At 46.6% G+C, this 25,219-nt stretch overlaps 1 protein-coding gene across 1 annotated transcript in view; it reads right to left on the bottom strand.

Moving 5' to 3' along the window:
• The window catches only part of LOC135542569 (bromodomain adjacent to zinc finger domain protein 2B-like), a 72,936-nt gene that overhangs the window by 36,163 nt on the left and 11,554 nt on the right, over nucleotides 1–25,219 (bottom strand). The window contains 1 exon segment of the mRNA XM_064969652.1: nucleotides 23,840–23,883. The gene's annotated coding sequence lies outside the window, so the exon portion shown is untranslated.

Genomic DNA, 25,219 nt, shown 5'->3' with positions numbered 1-25,219 from the left:
TGTTGCAGGACGGCCATTGCAGTTCAGTTGTTTCTGTGGCAAATATGGGCCATGCACTGTGTCCCCATGGGCCCTGGTCAAACGTAGTGGATTATATAGGGACTAGGGTGCCATTGGGGACACAACCGTGATCATGTGTACTTACCAGAGAGGTCAAGGGTCAGTGGGAGGGACCCGTTCCTCATGCACTGACATGACAGGTCCATTTATCCAAATCATTAGGCCGTTTGTGGCTTCCTTTTTAACCGCATGTTTTAGCAATAAACCTCCGTTTTTTAATGACCGTGGTTTGCAAAAAGCTGTACCAGTATTTTTCTAATTCAGTATAAAACACATTTTTCTCTCTGCTCAAATGTAATACTAAGTTCACCATTGCACTGCTGTCACCATTGTCTCAGATAAACAGGTGACAATCAATAGCGGCTGGATGGAGATCAGGTTTTACGACGCAGATAAAAACTGCAAAAACAACGGCTCATCTCTCCGACAAAATGAGACGGGGGGCTTATTTTGTGTCAGGTAGTCAACGGAGCGGATCATTCGGTGTGATTTCAAATGGCAATTCAGAGGCGAGAGAGAGACAGGGAGAGAGACAGGGAGAGAGACAGAGAGAGAGAGAGGGAGAGAGACAGAGAGAGAGACAGGGAGAGAGACAGGGAGAGAGACAGAGAGAGAGAGAGGGAGAGGGAGAGAGACAGAGAGAGAGAGACAGAGAGAGGGGGAAAGAGAAGGCATTTTGTCTGAAGGAAACGCAGAAACAAACCCCACCAGGGATGAACGACGGCGTGTAAACCATTCCTGTCATTTCTCAATATCTGCACTTATGCCTCAGCCTGTCAAAACCCCAAGACGGGAAGAGAATTCATTTCCTCTCAAAAAGCGATTCCTTCTGGGGTAAAAGAGGAAGAAGCAACCCTCCCCCTCATCTCATCTTACACAGCATCTCTGACAAGGGATTCTTCTTCTCCCCCACATGAGACAAAACGACTGTCCCTCGTCCTTTGACTCCGACGTCCACGACAACAAACGGATCACTTAGTACTATTAAATCTATTAAGAATCATACGATTGGAGTGGGGAGAGAATACCACCTGACGCAGCAAACAATGATTGCAACAATAATGGACCGCCGAGGTATTTAAGGATCCAATCCTGACTTCATTATGATAAATTAAAATGGATTTAGCATCAGAATTAGCTTGATTTTATAGGTAATTAACTGCGTGGCACAGTGGCGGTATAAGGCGGGCGGTATAATCTCCGTGAACGGCTAAATTAATTTGACTTAGGTAACGTTGAGCCAATCAGCGAGCTGCGTTGCGACCAAACAGCAGGCCGCGGATGCTACGAGAGGAGAGATTTATGCTAATAGCCCCCAAATGATTTATAAGATGTGTTACCCCGGCAGAATCACAGTTACGTCCACATATACAACACACCATTCAGCTGCCAAAACAAGCTGCAAATGGTGGTAAGAATGGCCCTTCAGGAAATCTGCTGGGAATATAAACAGCTCGCTAGCTGGGTTTTTATGAGTGGATGTGGCCTCGATAGCAGCCTTCACATGTCCCTGCTATTGTGGAAGAAGACCCTCCTCCTCTTCTCTGCTGTGTGTGTGTGTGTGTGTGTGTGTGTGTGTGTGTGTGTGTGTGTGTGTGTGTGTGTGTGTGTGTGTGTGTGTGTGTGTGTGTGTGTGTGTGTGTGTGTGTGTGTGTGTGTGTGTGTGTGTGAGCTTAAGACTATAGGAGTGTGTGTGTGTGTTTACACTATGTGTGTGTGTGTGTGTGTGTGTGTGTGTGTGTGTGTGTGTGTGTGTGTGTGTGTGTGTGTGTGTGTGTGTGTGTGTGTGTGTGTGTGTGTGTGTGTGTGTGTCGAATGGCTGCATGTTTCGAGGAGGACAGCGCTGGGCCCTTGCTGGTAGTGTGCATCTCTCTCTCTCTCCCCAGCCTCTTTCTTCTCCCCCCGCAGTAACAGATGGCCGATGCTAACAGAGATAATCCGGCAACAGTCATCAGCATGGATCAGCGGTAGTCAGAGTGTGGACACAATGTCTCCTCTCGCCCTAATGGAGGGAGCGAGAGAGGGGGAAACACATTGTTCTCCATGTCTTAACCCTATTCAAAGTCACACACTGCCTGCCTGCCTCTCAGCCTGAATTCTCCTTCTCTCTCTTTCTATCCTCTCTGTTTCTCTCCCCCTACAGCCCCTCAAGTGTTGTGTCTATCTTCGCCTCTTCATCTCACATCTCCGCATTCAACAAACACCTTTATTCTTGGCTCTGTCATTTCCCCATCACACCAGAGAGAACATCTCAATCATAAAGGGTATAACATCAAACTTGTAAATCCATCCAGTGAATGAGGCGAAAATTAGCCACGATATGGATGCCACTGTAGTTGCATCTTCCTGTCTTTGTACACAATGGTTAAACTGATTGGCTGGATGTGTGCGATGTGAAACTGGAGGCGGCCTCCTGAAGCGTGGAGCCGGCTCTGGGTTCCATTGGGGCTCCGCTGTGCGACGGTTGCCTGGTGATACTGGCGGCTCCTGTGTTGTCTCCGGCACCCGTCATGGCCAGTGTCCCGTGGCCTTGTTCAACACAATTAGAGGCCTTAATGCGACAAAGAGCAGAGCAACCTGCAGCAGGCAGCACTCTGTACTGCGTCACCAATGGGACCCTATTCCCTATATAGTGGGGCTCTGGTCAAAAGCAGTGCACTGTATAGAGAATAGGGTGCCATTTGGGCCATTTAGTATCACCGCTTCACTACACTACTTGGGCTGCAGAAATAGGAGAGTAAAGTTTGAGAGAGAGATTGGGGACAGAGCACGTATGCTCACTGCTGTTTACCAGACGCTCGTATTATGTCCTTCGTTCAGCCCCTTTATTTATTGTGGATCTAGAAGTTATGTCATTGTAAACAGGCTTAAACTCCATCTAGACGTTTTCTTGCTGGTGTTTTGTACTTTCCATTGACAAAATATCTCTAGAGAGAGAGAGAGAGAGAGAGAGAGAGAGAGAGCGAGAGAGAGAGAGCGAGAGACAGGGAGACAGAGAGAGAGAGAGAGAGAGAGAGAGAGAGAAGAGAGAGAGAGAGAAAGAGAGGAGAGAGAGAGAGAGAGGAGAGTGAGAGAGAGAGAGAAGAGAGAGAGGGAGATAGAGAAGAGAGGGAGGGAGGGAGGGAGGGAGAGAGAGAGAGAGAGAAGAGAGAGAGGGAGAGAGATAGATAGAGAAGAGAGAGAGGGAGAGAGATAGATAGAGAAGAGAGGGAGGGAGAGAGATAGATAAGAGAGGGGAGAGAGAGAGAGAGAGAGAGAGAGAGAGAGGAGAGAGAGAGAGAGAGAGGGGTCATGGACCCAGACTGAGGAATTACCAGTATATCCCTCACTACACCCGACCTTGCACATTTCAGTCCCCACTGTTTACCTTTTCACGGTGTGTGTGTTTACTCATGGCTGTCTTGTTTGCACTAAACACTAAGTGACACAGACGAATCCAGATCGTTCTACTCAGATCCCCTCCCGACCCCGCTTACACACACAAACACTACCACTAGGCAGGAAGTGACATGATGCCAACAGGAAGCCATGGCCTTTGCCCCGGGTTAAACCTCAGACTATTATCAGACTACTGAGTCACAGCACTGACAGCATCAGACAGACACGACGATGATGGGTAACAACATAGCCTAGCACCGTTGGGCCAATGGGCACACCGCACAATGCCCCTGTGTGCGTTGACTGTTCAGTGGCCACAGTCTGCTCTTTAAACCCCGCCCCTTTTCTGCACACTCGCCCAGCGACAGATGGCAGAGCAGGGCATGTTGGGAAGGGCAACATCTCTCACCCCATTACACCGCCTTGGCAGCAGTATCCTTCCTGTACTGTTGCAGCCAATCCACAGACTGCTTTTAATTCACCAGAGCCCAACTCCACTGCAAGGCCGCTAGTGGTGACTGTCAGGGCAATAACACACCGACCGGGAAAACCCGCTCAGTCCTCCTGTACTGAAAGACTTGATTCACAGTCATAAACATACAGCCGGGCAGCCGGATTCCACACTCCCACTGCAATCTGTGTTGTGGTTTTCAGCGACAATAATGTGATATTGGGCCTGGGATGGAAACCACTGAAGAGAGGGGTAGCTGAGCTTGTCACTTGTGTTAGATGTCAAATGTCTGTCTGTGACAGAACTGTCACAGCTGGAACTTACTCTGCTCGCCGACAACTGAACTCAACTCAGTATAACTTAAACTGACTGGAGAGAATCTAACAGGAGGCTTACATTTTCTACCAGTCAATTCCTTTACAAGAGTGTCTTAAACAATGCCACTGCACCCCCCCCTCCCCCCAAAACATTTATACAATCAAATAAAAAAGCCTTTTGTGAACTAACACAACTTTTCCCCTCCCCCTATGCTAGCTGTCTTTGCTGATTGCTACTTTATTGAGGAACAAATGTGCTTGCGTTGACTGAGATATGTGGGTGTCCCACCTAGCTATCTTAAGATGAATGCACTAACTGCATGTCGCTCTGGATAAAAGAGTCTGCTAAATGACTCAAATGTTCATGTAAAAATGGCTACGTACCTCACAGTGAGGAGGAACAGGCCCTTCGGACCACTAGGCCAGACCCTGTCCCTCCTGGAATGCAGCAGTCTGCAAGGGAGGAAACGTTACATTCACAGATAGACTGGTATTTCTCAGCTAACCTACAGTAGGAATATATCTCCTGACACGTCAACAACACCGGGAATAAAATGGGAAACGTGTTTCCTCTGTCGTTTTGGGAAGCTGAAATCCTTTTTCACTCATGTTGCTTTTTGAAAGAGAAAGGAGGGGTAGGTAGGCGTCGACTGGCAGGCCTACGTAGCAAACATCTCTACCCACCTAAGCAATAGTAGGCGAAACGCTGCTCAATTTGCATATAGAGCCATCATCAAATATGTCCCCATGGAAACCTTGTGGGGTCTTAAGATCATTAGCCACACCAAAGCCCAAAGCAGGCAGACAGGCAGCTCTCTCAGTGAGTGATTCAGTCCTGATGAATTTGCTATTCTTCCACCCTCTGCTCTCTCTCCACAAGCCAATCTCTCCCTCATTACCGCCCGTCGTAGCACATTCAGATCTGCCCCAAACCGGATATATTTAGAAGGCCTCCATTACGCAGAGAGAGAAAAGGAATGTGTGTGTGTGTGTGTGTGTGTGTGTGTGTGTGTGTGTGTGTGTGTTCCACAACGAACAAACAGCATAGAGACACGGACACAGAGCGAGGCAAGCCAACGCTTGTTAGGGATAATTACACTTGGCTGTTACTATACATGACATATATTCCTTCTGGTTCCTACCCTTGTTCCGTTTTAAATCATCTATTCTGCACTGCTTCTTCCTCCAGGCTCCATCATCGGTGATGATCTATTGCTGATCATTATTATATTACATTCAATTGGTGTGAGAAGGACCGTAAATGAGACACATCTGATACTTTCAGATAGACAAGAAGACTAGGAAAATGTCATAGCAACATAGATATCAAGCCACGTGGCTGGGCTGTAAAAGCCTGTAATACTTGATACCTGACATTTATAACATGTCATTTTGATCGGTGGAGAATTATACACTTCATACCACTTCAGCAAATTCTACTTTAAAACACACACACACACACACACACACACACACACGCATTCACTGTAAGCATCATTGTCATGTTCATTTCAAGTGTCAATTGGTCCCCTAAGAGGTGGTTCACCAAAAAAGCAATTTGAAACAAAGTAAAAAGATTTATTCATACAGGATTGGATTGACACAGTTCACACAGAGCTGGGTCGATTCACCAAAATGCCACAGCTTTTGCTTCCAGGTCCAGTCCAACATTAGAACAATCACAACATTTTCCATCAGGGTACAATAAACAGTCTAGTACTGTGTGTATCAGCCACAACAGCCATGTGTGTGGGCATAGGGGAGAAATGGAACAGGAGGGGGCTTAGCAACACAGGGAAGACGGAGAGAGAGGGAAGGATGTGGGGGGGGGGGAGAGAGGGAAGGATGTGGGGGGAGAGAGAGGGAGGAAGGGAGAGAGAGGGAAGGATGAGAGGGGGAGAGAGAGAGAGGGAAGAGAGAGAGAGAGAGAGAGAGAGAGAGAGAGGGGGAGGAAGGGAGAGAGAGAGGGGGAAGAGAGAGAGAGAGAGAGAGAGAGAGAGAGAGAGAGAGAGAGAGAGAGGGAGAGAGCGAGAGAGAGAGAGAGAGAGAGAGAGGGAGGAAGGGAGAGAGAGAGGACGGGAGAGAGCGAGAGAGAGAAAGGAAGGGAGAGAGAGAGGACGGGAGAGAGCGAGAGAGAGAGAGAGAGAGAGAGAGAGAGGGAGGAAGGGAGAGAGAGAGAGAGGACGGGAGAGAGCGAGAGAGAGAGGCAGGGAGAGAGAGGGAGAGAGAGAGAGTGAGAGAGAGAGAGAGAGAGGGAGGGAGGGAGAGAGAGATCGACGGCTACACTCCAGATATGCATAATACAGATGACATGCATGTCAAACGCAAGACAAAACGAAAGTGACAGAATCGTGGAGTGTCCTGCGAGCATCAGCACAGCCCGGTTTAGCCAGCAACGGAGCTAGCTGTTATAAATACACACCGCAATGACAGAAGCAACAATCTCTCCCGTCAAGTCTGATTCTGCCTATTTTCCTGGAATTAAATAGGCCTAAACTTTTAGGCAATTCAAAATGGGCCAACTTTTTGTGCAATTCAATACATTTTACACATCTCATGCTTAGTGATTCAAACGACAAAATGTGTCAATGATATGTACATTTATACACTATTATAGGATTATAATGACTTTTTTTCCCATGAATGTCTAGCCACTTCTAAGCTGAGGGGGATATACCAGTGACTAAGAAGAGACGGCCAATGCCTCACTCCTGATCAAGCATTCCTTAGTGCAGACAGAAATGTGTGGTCAAAGCTCATTCTATGTGACTCCACTTTGACTGTATCAGCTAACGGCGGAGAGATGTGCTCGTAGAATTGGCATTGATAAAACGGACATTCCCGTCACATTCAAATGAATGCTGGGGTTTTATGCTGCGTTTCTGTATAAGCACGTTGTGACGTCTGCTGACGTAAAAAAAATAGCTTTACAAATACATTTGACTGAATGTTCCCTTGGTGGGCGTACCGGCGGCCATATTTGATATTCAGTGGCTGTAGGCTTTACCAGGAGTCCTGGTTTACTAAAAACCCTCAGCCGAGTTGTAAACCCTTTAACACCTGCCTCTGGTGGCTCGGCCTAATGTTCCTTTAGCACAGGAAGACGAGGGCTAGCAGGATAGAGATATCCCATTAAATGTTGATGTTTCCCGCTGCTGTCTGAATGTGTACGTGTTGCAGTGTGTTGGGCTGGGCCTGAGAGCTCTCTGTGTGTGTAATGAGCTCATGTACTGTTGTCGTGGCTAAATGAAGCCTCCAGGCTCCCTCTCAAAGCTTGTTTCCTATATCCTACCCCCCACCCCCCCTCCTGCTGGAGCTTGGCTGGTTTTTACAGCGCCCGGACGCATTCTTGAGTTCGCATAATTGTGTAATTATGATTTCAGTTAAAGAGATCGCCTCGTGTTTGATTTCATCTGGCTGAGCTGTGCAAATAGGCAACACGGCATATGTAGAGCAGATACCTACTCTTCTACATGTGCAGAGGACTAATGGAGGTTGCAGGGGGTGTGCTGCAGCATCTGTCTGTATCAACGGGCAGTGCGCACGTGTGTCGTTTCACGACCAGGCCTGTTCAGGACACCTTCCACTAATAAAACTGATGGAAGACCGAGGAGGCTAGCTAGTCCTCGAAATCGCAGCAACAACTACCACAATCCTGCGACAGCTACAGCAGCTCGGTTGTCAGAGACGCCGCTGAACGATAGGCTTTTGGTGACATTTCGATTATTAGTGCTGGGAACTGAATTGACGCTCTACTGTCTGTTCAACACGGGGGAAAGAAGGCTGGAAAAGAGTCTGTGGTCCTTTATTGACAGAGCGGGAGAGAACTCAGCGGGCAGAAGGCCACTCCGTTCTGCTCCAATGCTACACGAGAGAGGCCAGTGCGCACACACACACACACACGGAGTGCAGCAGGTGAGATAGCTGCCTGTGCATCACGCGCTGCAATCTCTCAGCGTCTTGCTCGGGGAGAAGAGAGAGAAGCGCTCTGACATTTTATGAAGCACTCGGCAGAAAGAAAAGCAGCGAGCGGGCCCGCCTGCGTGTAATGGCGGCTGGACTGGCATTCTCCCCCACGTTTGCCTGATATCATCTTCCCTCATTAGCATAATCTAATCAATTTCAGAAAATTGCCTTTTAATTACCAAGAACACGCTCCTCTCACTCTTAGAAGAACCCCTGTCTTCAAAAATCTCTCTCTAGAAACCAAACTAGAGCTGTAACTGAAGTAGGGCTGAGACAAGAGACATGCACACGATTATATCATCTTTCAGGAAACGACCTACAATTAAAGATGCCATAATTGTTGTGTCAATACGTCTTATTAATAGCATCATTAATGTTATACGTTATTGATTAACAGCTATTTAACAGCCTTAAATAGCTCTTCGTCTTCAAGGAAAAGTGAAAACATAGCTTGAGGTGTAAAAATCCTTAACAGTTTTTAGCTACTACTGACTATTTCCTTAGACCCAAGGCTGCTCCTATATGTAACAAGTAGAGCCTAATGACTAAAAACGTTGCCATTAAAAGGGTCCCTCCGTTAAAAAAAATGGGGATCTATAGCAGTGATTAATCCTGCGCCGTGTTGTTGTGGCCTGACAGCCTCTCTGTTGAACAATGATTAACAGTCAATGACTCCACTCAACCCAGCAGCGCTAACACACTGTTTACATTAGCCCAGCTCCCATAGAGGCCAATGCTACGAGCACTATGCTAACAGCAACGGTCACCTGGCTGAGCTACACACATTACAGCCACGACAGGCCACTGTAAAAAGTACTGCCGGCGTAATAAGACGATTCCACCATGTGTGGGAGGATACGGTGCGGCCCAATCCCTGTGTGTATCATCCATCCTACACCGCAACCTTCAACTAAGCCTCTTTCATTAATGTGAGAAATTTGCATTTGTGATGAGAATGGGGGAGGGACCCGAGAGACATCTTTTAGATGAAAAAAAAAAACCCAACAAGGAAATACATTTGAACGTCTAACACTCATTTACAATTATATTACATTACAAGTTTGAAAGCACAGCGGAGTCAAAAGACCTATTCTGTATTCGCGAAGGGTTTTAATAAATAAAATAAAAGAATAAAACACCCCAGGCAAATAAACTCTGACACTCATTTCGCACAACCTTTAATGACAACCCAAGCAAGGAATGACAGACAGATACTGCTCCGCCTTCCTTCCCATGCTAACCAATTAGGCTGGAATTTCAAACAGAAGACAATCAGCTTCACTTTGGGCTCCATTGACTCATGCTAATTTGGATGAAATTGCTGTACCTTAAGAGTGCCGAAACAGACGAAGCATCTCTTTTGTACAAGTCACTGGCTTTCACCGTTAGCGGCACTAAATTGAATGTGTCTAGTTGCACATGCCTTTACTTCCATCATTGTCAGGTAATATGATTTGTGCAGCAAATGGCGTTGAACACTTAACATGTCTGGCGAGCTGAGCCAACATACGTTTGTTTTTCCTTCTGTTTCTTCAATTGACAAACGTACTCTATTTTAATGACGCAGAACATGTCGCCACATGTTATGCAGTGATGACCAGGTGCTGAAACGTGACGACAAGGCGCCCAGAGTTTTTCCCGGGTCAAGTAACATGGCAAGGGAAAACTCATGGCTCTGGTGATGAGTTGAAGATTCTTCTCACATATTTGGCTCAAATTCTCTCCAATTATGTCCAGGCTAAACTTAAAACACCCTTTAAAACTCCTGAAGATGACTGAGGTTGAGGTTCTGAGCAGATGGTGTAGTAGCCTATCTTCACACATTTGCTCCCTCCTTGTATGATTTTCAATGATAAACCAGAACAGAAAACCCCCCACTTCCTGACTGTGTTCAACTTCATAGTTACAGTAAACCCCGACAGAGCAGCAGTGACTCCAACAATAACGGACTGGTTTCACAAACGCTTTCAGCACAATGACTGTTTTTCCCTCTCTCATTGCCCCACAGCAACACAAGCTGTGCTACAGTGCTATGGCAGCGTTTGATGTGAAACTGGAACCCATCTGGCTCCTCCTCGGGAGCCCAGCACTTCCTCAGAGCGAGGAGCCAATCACAGCGTTTCCTGCTGCCCTCTGTCACCAGATATCTGAACTTTGGTAGGAGTAGCAGTGGACAGGGAGAGAGAGAGAGAAATAGCCTGAAAACAGTTAAAGCTCTGTAGGCTATTTTCTTATATTTCTTCTGTTTCCACTGAGACACGATTCAACCAAGCAGGTGTAGCTTGGATTTATGCCCCAGGAGTAGACTCCTCATTTGGCCAGCCGGATACGGGAGTCCACCTCATCTGTTGATACCAGTCACCCACAGGAAATCAAGCCAGAGACCACTGTTGGAGGGTCTGCCTGGTCAGCCAGACAAAATACAGGTTTGGATTACAGAGCAGTGGGATTCATGTTTGATCCCTGGGGGTGAGAATGTTCTCTCTGCTGCTCAGCTATACGTCTCACACAGGCATGTATGCACGCACACACACACTCCCCCCCCCCACGCCACTGTGTAATATCTATATCATGCGATCAGAGTGAAGACCTCATGGATCCACACACCTGCCAGAGACAGATGTTCAGAGTAAATCACATCAAACCTGTGAGGGAAGAATAGCTCCATAGCTACGCAGGCTGGCTGAAAGTGCAAACACCTGCACCCGACAACAGCACTGCCGATGGTCGCAACAGCCACACGCACACGAGATTCTCTCTTTCATTCACATTGACTCAACTTCTGTCTTTTCTCCATTCTATTGGTGTGTAACCATCTTTTTCTTGAGCTGAGCATTTGTTTTTTTTTCAATTGCACAATTGTTATGGGAGAACCAGACATCCCTTCAAAGACAAACAAGTCATAACAAAGCAAAGATCTAGGCAGGCAGGCATTTCAATTGGAGAGACAACATCCGAGATACTGTAGCCTAGTCTATTGGATCTGCTCTTTAAGCTATAGTACTTTGATTATTATGGCAGATTCTGATTTCCTATAACAACAAACTCAATAGACTCCATAGACAATGAACTCAGTGACACAGCAGAGAGCAGGATTTACACACATAATAACATGTTAAGATTTCCTGTCAACCAATGCTGTGCACTTCCTGGTCTGTGAGTTGTAGGGAGGGTTGGTGGTCTGGAGATAAACAGACACCCTTCACGCCTCGTGCCCCAGAAACAGGAAGAGGCTGTGAGTGAAACAGCAGCCTGACATTATCTGAGCTCTCTCTCTCTCTGCTATCCTAAAATTCCATTCTCCTCCTGCGAACAACAGACGTCACTCTGGGAGCGTCCATCTTGGGTCGCAAATGCACCGCTGGCTGCCTAACAGACAATAACAGCAGGAGCCGTTGTGTCATATCTGCCTGCCAGAGGGGGTGTGTGTGTTTGTGTGTGTGTGTGTTGCCTAATGGTTTTTGCCCTGTTCAGTACACAAGGGCTTCTTGAGCCACCAGGGCTGAACATTTTGACGGTTCTATTTTACATATGTCTTCATGAGTGGATACTATTGTTATTCAGATCAAAGGGGGAAGGAGAAAGAGAGAGGGAGAGAGGGAGATGGATCAGATGTCCTGAATATATTAAGGTTTTGGAGTGGATACAAACTGAATATGCTCACAGTTTGTTTAGATGTATGTGACAACACGGTGCCATTTCCCCCTAAAGCTATATTCAGATATATTAGTATCACTTGGGTGATTTCCATAAACAGAATGTCTTGACGACACCAATATTATCCAGAACAAACACATGCATCCTATTGTTCTTATGCATATAAAACACACACACACACACACACACACACACACACACACACACACACACACACACACACTATTAGGCACAGTGACTCCAACACACTGTACTGTACTTTAAAAGCATCACATATTTGTGTGTGTGTCTATGTGTGCAGGTGGAGGAGGGGGGGGGGGTGTTTGCATGTGTGCGTGCAGTATGGCTGAATGCACTAGTGTTTGAGGGCTGTGTGACTGAAACAGAATACAGCTGAAGTGACTGACTGACTGTGAGACATCCTCATTGTCACTTGTGACCACAGTAACCAAGGTTTTGGTGAAGCCGTTTACATTACACGCACGCACGCACGTACACACACACAAACTACTCACTTCCCCTCACAGAACACACACACCTTCACAGGGGAATTTTGGCGAAAGAGTTTGCTATATTCACGTCAGTTTGCAACCTACCTCTTTTCGTGTGCTGCACTTGCATTCAGTAGTGTCTATGAATCGCCTGATTATGAAGGCAATAATGAATGAAAGGTGTATATTTATTTTACATTGTATGTGGTTCTGTCCTGGTGCTGTTCTTGTAAATTCATGTTCGGTATTATGTCATGTTTTATGTGGATCCCAGGAAGAGTAGCTGCTGATTTAGCACTAGCTAATGGGGATCCTAATAAACACACACACACAGTCTGTAAATCTGCCACCACAGAATACCAGACACACACACAGCCACAGACAGACAATAGCTAACTACATCTAAATAACCACTCTGTGGCTTGCTTAAATCTGCACCACGATTTCCCAGAAAACAAGATAATTATACTAGTAAGAAACCCACCAAAAGAATCATGATAAGCCATCACTAAAATCAGCATAATATACCATCACCAAAATCAGCATAATATACCATCACTAAAATCAGCACAATATACCATCACTAAAATCAACATAATATACCATCACTAAAATCAGCATAATATACCATCACTAAAATCAGCATAATATACCATCACTAAAATCAGCATAATATACCATCACTAAAATCAACATAATATACCATCACTAAAATCAGCATAATATACCATCACTAAAATCAGCATAATATACCATCACTAAAATCAACATAATCACTGTCACCGTCATGAGTCATAATAAACGTCATCATCTTCATCTTCATAACTTCAAGGTTATTTAGTTACACATTCCTTTCTTTAGGCTATACTGTAGTTGAGAAGTGGGTTCAGTGTCTCTCAGGCAGTACAATAAAGGCCTTGTTTAGTGTCTGTCTCATCCTAACAGCAGCAGTAGTGGTTACTGGTGACAGTGTTTTTTATTGCAGGCATGAAAGAGAGGCCACTCCACACTGGGACAGGGAGGGGCTCCACATCTGTCTCCCCCTGTCTCAGGCCCTGCTGCACACACACACAGCTCCTGTTACCACAGAAAGTCCTCTGAAGTGTGTGTGTGTGTGTGTGTGTGTGTGTGTGCAGCACACCTGAGACAGGGGGAGACGGATGTCAGACATCACAGGACAATCTCACCTCCAACACAGCGAGATACATTAACCCTCTCTAAACCCTCTCTAAACCCTCTCTAAAGGGATGACGAAGCAGCTGTGGTTTACACTCTTAGGACAGCCTCTCCTCTACACACCCCCCCCCCCCCCACACACACACACACAGCATAATACAAGTATAATAAAGAGTACTGACAGCACCTACTGATTTCTCAGTAAGTGTGATATTCCAGAAGAAAACAAATTATTTCCTTGATGCACTGTAAATAAAAGTGTAGCCTCTGTACTGTACCACACTTACTGCTGTGTGGTGGGTGGGTGGGTGGGTGGGTGGGTGGGTGTGTGGGTGGGTGGGTGGTGGGTGGGTGGGTGTGTGGTGGGTGGGTGTGTGGTGGGTGTGTGGTGGGTGGGTGGGTGTGTGGGTGGGTGGGTGTGTGGTGGGTGGGTGGGTGTGTGGTGGGTGTGTGGGTGGGTGGGTGGGTGTGTGGTTGGTGGGTGGGTGGGTGGGTGGGTGTGTGGTGGGTGGGTGGGCGGGTGGGTGTGCGTTTTTCAGCCTTGGTACAGGCACTTATAACTGTAGCATCAAGGGCAGAGGGTGGCGATTCTTAAAATCCTCCTTCACACGGTCATTCTAGACCTCTCCAGTCCTCGCTGGTTCCTCCTGTGTCCTTCAGATGAACACAGTGGGAGCTGCATTTCACTCCCTGTGTATTCCTAGCTCCGTTGAGCTACTGAACCATGCAACCTATAGGCTAAACTCTATACACTTTGGGCATAATTTATTACTATAGCCTAATCTATACATTCATCAATAGTAATATCATTTTCCTTCTGAGATCCAATTGACTGTTTCAACAGTAAATGTGTTCTGTCTAGTTGGGTTCGTCTTTCTAATATTTTTTAAACGTTCTATATTTCAACACCTCGGAAAGTCATTGATACTCGATCATATCGTATCACTATAGGCAGAGTGTGTCTGCTGCCTGGACAGAATGGCTCAGACTAGTGGGATAGTCTGTCTCGGGACTGAAAAGCTCCAGATCAGGACATCATCCATTTGGACTGTTTTCCTACAAAACATATGGAGAAATACAGAGCCCTTCATCCCATTTCCGCCCACCATGGCTATTAATATTTCTCACAGAGCCCTTCCCCCATGTCCCACTAAGGCTAGGAATTCCTGCTGAAACATAGTCAGGTCTGAGGATTAGAAAAAGTGATGCAAAAAAAAAAGAATAATTTGTCCATCTCTCTCTTTTCTTGTTTCACACACACAAGTACACCCACTTGCCTAAATTAACTTGAGTAGCCAAACCGCATTGTCCGCTTAAAACAAACAAATGAGCAACAGTGACTGACAACGCATCGTTTTAATTAGGACCTAGTAGTCTGCATCAAACACCTCTGACTTTTCCATCCTATATTCAAAAATGATTATTATTATTATTATTCCCAAGCTTCTTGCGATCCACAAAATGTTTCCCTGGAAGCCGCCGTGATGGGAGGCCGTGTGAATGCAATATTCATTTTGCTGCAGGAGAACAATCTATGCATAACAATGAGCGGGCCTAATGAAAGCAGCCATCAAACCTGCAACACATACATATTAAACTACCGGGACCTCTGCGTGTCATTCGCTTAGTGCATCATTTGTTCACCCCGTTTTTTTCTCTTTGCCTCCTGACCTTTCCTCGTATCCCTCCTCTTTCTCCGTTTCTCCTTCGGTGCTGAAACTAATGACTGCTGAAAATACGGAGGTGTTATGGCATTCTGGACGTGTCCGTTAGCGTCAGAGGGTCAGAGGGCAAATGGTGGATGGAACGTTTAAAAAAAAAAAAAGGTTTTACATCCGCTGTAAAGGGACTGCTGGGTAGCGTCAATACTCTGAAAATATCATTGTGATGACAAGTATAACAGATAATCCAAGACATTTTGTCAGTCTCCTAGCCCCTCGCTAACAATCACCTGACATTTGCTCATAAACATACATCAAATCCACCAGTATCAGACTGTAGGCATCACTCATAGCTAATGTCATGTAATCATGGCTGCTGTATAGAGGGCTACAACAGGCTAACTGCTCCTCCCTCCTCTCTCCTCCTCCCCAGCCTCCAGCCGTGCTTCTTCACAGCACTGGTGTCTCTTTCCCTCCCCGCCTGCCTCCCTCCCTGTCTGGGAAATCTATCCTTCCACCTGACAGTGGCCATTTTAAGGCCTCTCTTGCCTCCTGGTAAACAATGGGAGAGGGATAATTGATCAAACAGCAAGGGAACCCTGGAGGAGGAAGGTCACCGCCCGCCAGCCGAGAGAGAAACACTGAGGGAGAGGGGGATATGATGAGGTGTGTGCGTGTGCCTGCCTGCGTGTGTGTGTAAAGGCAGGGAGGAGGGAGGGGGTCAGGAGGGGGATGGTTCTCTGACGTTCCCGGAGCTGCCATTTCTCTTCCCTGACAAAGACTCCATCTGCCACCGAGCCATTTGCTGCCTGCCGAGTCGAGAGCGCATTCCACACGCCGCGTTCACCTTGGTGTCACCTCTACGTCGAGCTCTGCTGACGGTGTAGACACGCGCAGACACACACACTCTAAGAATATTGCCCATACACGCACAAACACTCTTTCTTTCTTCCTTTCTCACACACACACACGCGCACACACACACACACACACACACAGTCTCTGTGTCGTCCCTCTCCTAAGCTGCAGCAGCCCCCCTCCCCCTCAGCACTACTGATATCACTGGGCAACCATCTCCGCTGTGCATTGTGGGAGTGTCTCGGGGGTTGGCAACGCGTCAGGGACTGAGGGATTCACACACTTCTGAGAGAGACCCAGTGGCAGGGAGAGAGAGAGAGATGGCATTTTAAAGAGGAAGCTGAATTTCACCTGCAATTACCGTAGCTCGGGGGCACGCGGCTTGGTTAAGAGACATTTCATCCCCCCACGCTGCTGAGAGTGAGACTGTCATGTGTGTGTGCGTGCATCTCTTGCCCTAAGTGGCGAAAATATTCTCTCTCTCTCTCTCAGGGATGAAAGCGAGAAAGGCAGCTGGGGCTCTAACTACCAAATGAAACACGAGGCCCATTCAGTGGGTCCCTGCCTGGCCATCTGCACACCAGACCAGACATCTGAGCTGAGCAGCAAACCTCTGGGCCTCTCCACACACACACACACACACACACACACACACACACACACACACACACACACACACACACACGAGCCCTGCCTAACCTTTCACTCACTAGGCAAAACAGCCTGATTCAGTCTCATTATCGATTCCATTCCTTTCTTTACTTCCTTATTTATGTGCAATGCCCCAGAGCAGCTGGGGGGAGCCTCCTCTCCCTCTCTCAGCTGAGATGGAGCCGTAATGACTTCCCTGAGGCTCAGGCTCCTCACAGTTTCACCAGCGTTCTCTGTATGACTCTATCTCTCTCAGTGAGGAGAGTGACTACACAAATACAGTAATGATCTCTCCCTGGGAGACATTGGCTTCGGGGCTCCTGGCACCGCAAGTGGGCTTTTCTGGCCCCTGCAGGGACTCCATACAACTCCAATTCCATCAGCATGGACCCCCCAACAGGATCAACACCCCCCTCCACAACATAATAACACCTGCATAAGCTCTCAAAGAAAGAAAGAAAGAAAGAAAGAAAGAAAGACAGAAAGAGCACGAGAGTGAGGGTAGCAGGTAGAATCTGGGTAGGCCATTCCTTCAGCCATGTGTAACCAGCAGAGACTAATAAACCAGAGTGGTTTTAGACAGAACCACCTCTCCTGTAATGCGCTGCCAGAGGCCTGCATGGGGTTAACGGTATACAGGGGGATCCATTTAGAGGTGTTTCTGAAGGACATCTCTTTACCCCTCTAGCCCCTAGCTGATCCCCTTCTGGGTTAATCCTCCAGGGAGGGGCCTGCCCGACATCCTCACACACACACAGCCTCGTAAACCCAACCTCGCCATCTCCACACAAATGCACACGTACACGCACCCCTGGTGACCCCCGCTGCACCCCTGAGTGCTACAGTAAAAATCCAAAACCCCTAAAGCCTTCAGCTTCTAGCCCTGTTTGTCTAGGCCCTCCATTCAAAATAGTCCATCTCAATCTGGATGGCCTGAGTGGCTCTACTGGCAGCCAGTCACTCAGCAGATTAGAGCTCCCTCCCGGTCGCTGTCTCGGTGTGAAAGCCCTGATTCATGGCGTTTTGGGGACCCGGTCCTTTAAAAGAACAGCATGGTCCTGTGTACTTGCCCTTCACTGGGACGTGACTGATGGGGGCTGTTTGGGAAGGGGAATTAGTACCAGGGATTAATTCTTATTTAGTGAGACACAACGTTGGAGAGATATAGAGAGGATGTGGCAGTACCTATTACTGCTACTAGTGTGTGTGAATGTGTGTTGGATGGGGGGGGGGTGTATGGTGTTGAGTGCGTGTTAGATGGGAGGGGGTGTATGGCGTGTGTGTGTTGGATGGGGGGTGTATGGTGTTGAGTGCGTGTTAGATGGGAAGGGGTGTATGGCGTGTGTGTGTTGGATGGGGGGTGTATGGTGTTTGTTGTGAGTGCAATTACTGTATTTAACTTAGCACACTTCTAAAAGCTCCCGTAACAGATATGAAAACTCCTAAGAGAAACTCTGAGATGGCGATTCTAGCAGACAGTAGCACTTCAGTGGATCTGTGAACCCCTGGCTGTGTCAGAATGCTTTAGGCTGCTAGTCGATAGCAGATAGTGTTTTAGATCCACTCTCCATCAGGCTGAAGTAAATGCACTCCCTTTCCCCTTTGCTGTGACAAAAGGCTCGTAACAAAATATATAGGCCTCACAGTGTGAGTGCTTCTCCTACAACACGGTTTTAATTCAACTCACTAATGCGCTCATTGTTAGCAGCCGTGCTATCCCTAACCCTCTATCAACATGACACACACACACACACACACACACACACACACACACACACACACACACACACACACACACACACAGAAACACTCATGCCCGTGCGCGTGCCAACTCTGCCCTTATGGTTTAAAAAGAGGAAGTAAAGTAGTGACACAGCCTTGGTATTTCCCTGGTTTAACTGTATTTTGCTAGTCGACCACAGGCATGGATAACATAGTACAGCAGGGTTCCCTAACAGGCTGCCACGGGCCGAATTTGGCCTGCGGGTGGTTTTATTTGGCCCCCCAAGCTTTCTGAGAATTTTTTTTTTTTTTTAATTCTAATTTCAATTTTCATTGCTGGAAATAAAAGACTGTAGAAACAGAAATCCAGGTGATTTTAATTTTGGAAACCTGTTCCCAAGTATTCCCACCCATAATAGAGAGACGTGATCATATACAAATATAAGCAAGGTTTGAAATGATTATGTTTTAGTCAAATATTATATACGGTCGGGATTCAATTTGCAGTCTACAAATGATTTGTAATTATGTTCCGACCCCCCTGCTCAAGGGGAAAAGACGGCTTGCGGCTGAATCTAGTTGATGATCCCTGCAGTAGAGTGTCGTAACACTCGGTCCACACAATCCTGCTATAGCAGGGAAATGCTGCCTAGCTGCCCTGCTGTACACAGTGGGAGTGGAATGGAAATGCTGGCCCAACAGGAGATGAGACATACAAACACACTGACACACACACACACACACAGAGTACTGTGGGGCTGACGCAAGACAATCTCAGCCTCACGTGTCTCTCGCTTACGGCCGCCCGCTGCTCCTGACCTTCGGGATGTTTTTCTCTCTCCTTCCCCCTTTCCCTCCTCCCTCTCTCGACACCTCCCTGTGATTCGTATTTGTCATTAAAAGGCATTGCATTTCAAGCTGGATAAAGCAGATGGGGCTGTGTAGGCATTAATGCTCCTCGATGCAGCACCTTGGCCTAAGTACAGATAGACTGCATTCTCTCTCTCTCTCACACACACACACACACACACACACACACACACACACATACACACATACACACACACATACACACACACACACACACACACACAAAAGAGTGAAGCGGCAGCTCTAACAACAGGGTGTCTTCCTGGGAAAGCTGAATAAAGCTGAATTGCTGCCACGGTCTAAAGTGCTGCTTCACATGTTGTTGATGTAATCACTAAACATACAGGCTGAAGGCAAGACGACTGCCAGAGCCCTTATTGTTAGCTCTTATTAGTTATTGTAGACAGTATAATATTGCATCATGTATAACCAAACCCAACTAACTTAAAAGACAAAATACAACCACACAAATTGACTAAAATCATCTGACATTTTTCATAGCATAAGTCATTGCAACTCAGTCCCAACTCATCCCTCATGTTCAGTCTTCTCTCTCCCAACTCATCCCTCATGTTCAGTCTTCTCTCTCCCAACTCATCCCTCATGTTCAGTCTTCTCTCTCTCCCAGCTCATCCCTCATGTTCAGTCTTCTCTCTCTCCCAACTCATCCCCCATGCTCAGTCTTCTCTCTCTCCCAACTCATCCCCCATGCTCAGTCTTCTCTCTCCCAACTCATCCCTCATGTTCAGTCTTCTCTCTCTCCCAGCTCATCCCTCATGTTCAGTCTTCTCTCTCTCCCAACTCATCCCCCATGCTCAGTCTTCTCTCTCTCCCAACTCATCCCCCATGCTCAGTCTTCTCTCTCCCAACTCATCCCTCATGTTCAGTCTTCTCTCTCTCCCAACTCATCCCCCATGCTCAGTCTTCTCTCTCCCAACTCATCCCCCATGCTCAGTCTTCTCTCTCTCCCAACTCATCCCTCATGTTCAGTCTTCTCTCTCTCCCAACTCATCCCCCATGCTCAGTCTTCTCTCTCTCCCAGCTCATCCCTCATGTTCAGTCTTCTCTCTCTCCCAACTCATCCCCCATGCTCAGTCTTCTCTCTCTCCCAACTCATCCCTCATGGCCAGTCTTCTCTCTCTCCCAACTCATCCCCCATGCTCAGTCTTCTCTCTCTCCCAACTCATCCCTCATGGCCAGTCTTCTCTCTCTCCCAACTCATCCCTCATGGCCAGTCTTCTCTCTCTCCCAACTCATCCCTCATGGCCAGTCTTCTCTCTCTCCCAACTCATACATCGTGTTCAGTCTTCTCTCTCTCCCAACTCATCCCTCGTGTTCAGTCTTCTCTCTCTCTCAACTCATTCCCCATGTTCATTCTTCTCTCTCTCCCAACTCATCCCTCGTATTCAGTCTTCTCTCTCTCTCGCTCTCTCTCTCTCTCAACTCATCCCTTGTGTTCAGTCTTCTCTCTCTTCTCTCTCCCACCTCTATCTCTCCTCTCTCTCTCTCCCATCGCTCTCTCTCTCCCATCTATCTCCCACCTCTCTCTCCCTCTCCCTCCTCTCTCTCGCCCTCTTCTCTCTCTCTCTCCCTCATCTCTCTCTCCCTCCTTCCTTTCAGCCCAGTACTATTGAGCTCTAGTATTTAGTTCTTCCATCTTCTACCATACTCCCAGCAATCTGTCAGGCCACTGGCTATACTGACTGAGAACACACTGTACATCTAAGGGAAGGAAAGGAGGGAAGTGTGTTCTGGAACATCAGCTAGTTATTAAGGCTGACTTCTCACCTTTCTCTCTGTGTCTCTCTCTCTCTCTCACACACACACACACACACACACACACACACACTGCACAAACACAGCACACACACACTGTGTGCACGCACACACAGAAAAACAAACAGAAACACACTTCTCAGCACCTCTCTCTCACGATTATGGGTTAGCCTCTGCTGGTGGCAAAACAAAGAGAGAATGCCAAACACATAACAAAGAAAAAATATCTATTCTTAAAATTTGTCCTTTTCACACCCTCACATACATGTGTGCACATACACAGGCTTCAGTGGAGGCTCCTCTGAGGAGGAAGGGGAGGATCATCCTCCTCAGTGAATTTCATAAAAATAAAAATCGTGAAACATTAAACAAGTTATCCTTTTTAGATAAAACTATAGTAAATATATATTCAGATCACCAAATAATTGATTAAAACACACTGTCTACATTAGTCTCAACAGCACTCTGTAGGGCAGCACCATGGTGTGGCTGGAGGATAGCTAGCTTCCGTCCTCCTCTGGGTACATTGACTTCAATACAAAACCTAGGGGGCTCATGGTTCTCACCCCTTCCATAGGCCATGAAGGAGAAGCAAGAGAGGGAGAGCTAGCTATATTTCATGGTATATTTTTTTACCAATTTCACTTACTTAGCTAGCATCGAATGCAGCTAGCTAGTTTAGCCTACTCAAACACCCGGCACAAACAGCTAGCTGGCTATGGCTATTCAACACTGGAACTCTTCCAAGTCAAAGTAAGCTTTTGGCTGTATTAATTTATTGGCACCGGGGCCCACCAATGTAACTGCTAAACTGCTTGCTGCTGACTGTACACTGTACTGCATGATTGTAGTGAGTTTACTAACGCTACAACTCTCATTTGCAACTGTTGGACTAATGATTACACTCTAGATCAGCTTGACGCAGGCAAGAGTGCTAAAGGCAGTATTAAATGTGTCACTGTCTGTCACCTTGAGTACTCAAGGTGAGCACCTACGCTGTAAACTTTCATTCATAGGTTAGGTTTTTAGCAACCTCATGATGGGTATAGGGAACATTTTAGTATCATGTTGTAGCCTAAACCTATCGAAGTTACATTGAGCTGGGTGAATGGAATATGAATGACAGTCATCCAATATGCTTTAATAGAATTAAGGCCACGTTCATAAAAAAAATGTAGCATCCTCCATCATCTTAAACGGCACCGACCGCCACTCACAGGCTTGTAAACACACAAACACACACATAGTGACCTTTGCCATCCCTTTGTCCGCTACGACTTTTGTAAACTCTCTAAACAATACAATACAACTCTCTCTCTCTCTCTCTCTCTCTCTCCTCTGTCTCTCCTCTATTTGATTCAACATTTGTAATTCCCTCTGGGTATTTAAGCACCACTCTCCCGTTTCCGACCTTCCTCTCACAAGGAACTAATGGTGGATAACTGCTCTGTACTGTGGCCGTTTGGATGGCGTTCATGTTTGCCAAGGTTCTGCCTGCTTTCTATGGACTAATGGAAGAATAAACAGACAGAAATACTGTATGATCACCAGAGACTGACAGGTGGACATTTCACTGCAGTGTTCAACAGCGAGCGAATCAGCACAGCCACCAGAGGGGTTTGCCTTTCACCCGTTCTCCAGCCCATCATTTCCAGGAAATCAATTTCAAACGGAGCCGTCAATATCATGACTGATAGCAAACAGCTATCAATAATAGGTTACATGGTATGTAGCAGGTAAAGGCCCAGCGCCGGTCCAAAATGTGTAACTTACAATTTGCGGTGCAGGTGATTCTCAAATCGGGTGTATTGTACGTCAAGCAAACATCACCTTGAAAAGCACATTTAGGAGGAGAACCGTTCCACTTCGATATTTTTTTATCTGCTGAATAAGCCTACCTCAAGATACATAAACACACCTAACTCTCAACGGTACGCTTACTCAGCTGAGCTGCATAAGAGATAAACGCTGATTTATAAAGTGTGAGATTAGATCTGGTGACACACTCATCAGCACAAAGCCATAAAGTGAGAAAGGGAGAAAAGTGCAAGTCATTGTCTGTGGGATAAAACCGTCACCTTTGTCTGCTTGGTGAAACCTTGAGGGAGTAGAGCCAGTGGTAACACACACACACAGAGAGAGAGAAAGAGAGAGAGAGAGAGAGAGAGAGAGAGAGAAAACAAAGATAAGCTGAGCCAAACAGATGAGCCACAGAGGAGAGGGTGAGAAACGACTAACCAGCCAACCAATTTAATCCACTGTATTGTTGAGGAACATGATTCAGTTTGACTCCAACTGATAGGCCTAACAATTTAAATGCAATGTTAGACTACATCAACAGACACTGTAATAACTGTTTCAATTCAATGTTACTGCAACAGATCACAAACACTGATGATGGTTAATTCACGTGTTTCACTCGCCCCCTAAAATGTGCTGATCAAAATGGAGAGAAATGTAATTAATTGCACGATTCACTGAATGAAACTCTGAATTTGTAATGTAATCAGAACAACTGCTTTTTCAAGAAGCCCTTGTTAAATTTAATTGGGGGAGAAAATCCTCTTGTGTCGAAAGAATGAAATCTAATTAAGCCTGGAATCGAAGGAGTCTGCGAACTCTCCTCTACGCCAAAACACATTTTGTTGATGACAAGTTGAGCAAAAAAAAATAATTCAAAAGCTCCCCGCATAACAACTATAAGTATTAGGAAATGTCACACAGGGCCCAACAACAACAAAAAGCTGTTGTTGACAGTCGTTCAGAGATGATAGAAAGGTAACAGAGAAAAGAGTCAGTACTCACTGACAGGAAATGTCTTCAGCTCTGTGACATCACTGCTCTAACACCTGAGAGAGAAAAAGAAGACAACAGCCAGGTTAATCCATTTATACATTAATATGTCTTCCGTATGACACCGTTCATTGGAAAATACAATCTAAACGCTAAATGACGACCAGTTTGGGCCCTGATGGGTGAATACCTCATTCATTTCCAACATACATCGATATCAAAGCTCTGTGCGGTGCTGTGGTCAACGGACAGATCAAACTAAACAAAAGGACATGGCATTTTGAGACACAGCTAGGATCTGGCACTGAGTGTAAGCAGAGCAGATCTAACACACACACACACTCTCTCTCTCTGTCGCAGGCACAGCAGGCCTGCGAACACAAACACGCCACACAACACACACTCGTACATTTTTCCTGCTCAACCTGTTAGAATGAAAGCCAGACATTATGGCTTTTGTTGTGAGGGAGGAGGATATTTTCCTAAAAACACAAGACAGTTCTTGCTAAGAGAAAGAACCAGCCCTTCCCAGTGTTCTCACGCCCCTCGGAGCTACACTGTCTCGGATATATCCGTCTTCCTGGAGCACAGAGAAGGGGAGAGGCAGCGAGGGAACTTTCTCAGCCTGTGTATCTGAAAGGACATGGTGACCGTCTTGCCTGTGTGTCACGGCCGTGGCACTGTCTCTCTCACTGCAGCACTGCTAGTGGTGTCATGGTCACTCTGATACACACATTCACCCTGACACTGGGTAAAACTCTAGAGCACACAGACAGACACAGGGGCACAGAAACACGCGCACGCGCCATTACGGCTGAAATCTCCACAGGAAATAAACGTTATTAACTCGAGTGACGGTGTCCGTCTATAATAACGACGTGATCTAGCGATAATGACTCCTCCTCGTCATCCACAGGCCTGATCTGGTCGTCTGTTCTCACACACACACACACACACACACAACCTTGATTACACATCTCCGTGGTGATAACACACCGCACCGGGCCGAGTGAGGGAATTCATCTGTAGAGTCTTCATAAAGGCCTATTAGAGCCATGATTAAAGGATGTTCCCTCAGAGAGGGCGCGACGCTGAAATGATTCCCCCAGCCAAAGAGTGCTGTAATCAGAGTGGCGAGATGTGAAGCTATATACCTCACCCCGTTTTCGCCTGCCTGGGTATTTGAAATACACACTGACCTGACTACGGCTACGCTAGCTATTTGCTAAGACAATGGGCCTCGAACACTTTAGAGCCTTACGTACGCTCTACTCAAACAAAGTCATAAGCAACACGACGGTAGCCAGCAGCATCTGACTAGGCCTAAACATTCTGTAAGCCCGCAGGCACAAAACAACAGGTCCACGAAGAACAAGGCTTTTCAATTCCAGG

Source organism: Oncorhynchus masou, chromosome 6 (assembly GCF_036934945.1).
Source record: "Oncorhynchus masou masou isolate Uvic2021 chromosome 6, UVic_Omas_1.1, whole genome shotgun sequence".
NCBI lineage: Eukaryota > Metazoa > Chordata > Actinopteri > Salmoniformes > Salmonidae > Oncorhynchus > Oncorhynchus masou.
Note: the sequence above shows the minus strand (reverse complement) of the source record. Positions and strands in the feature narration are given on the sequence as shown.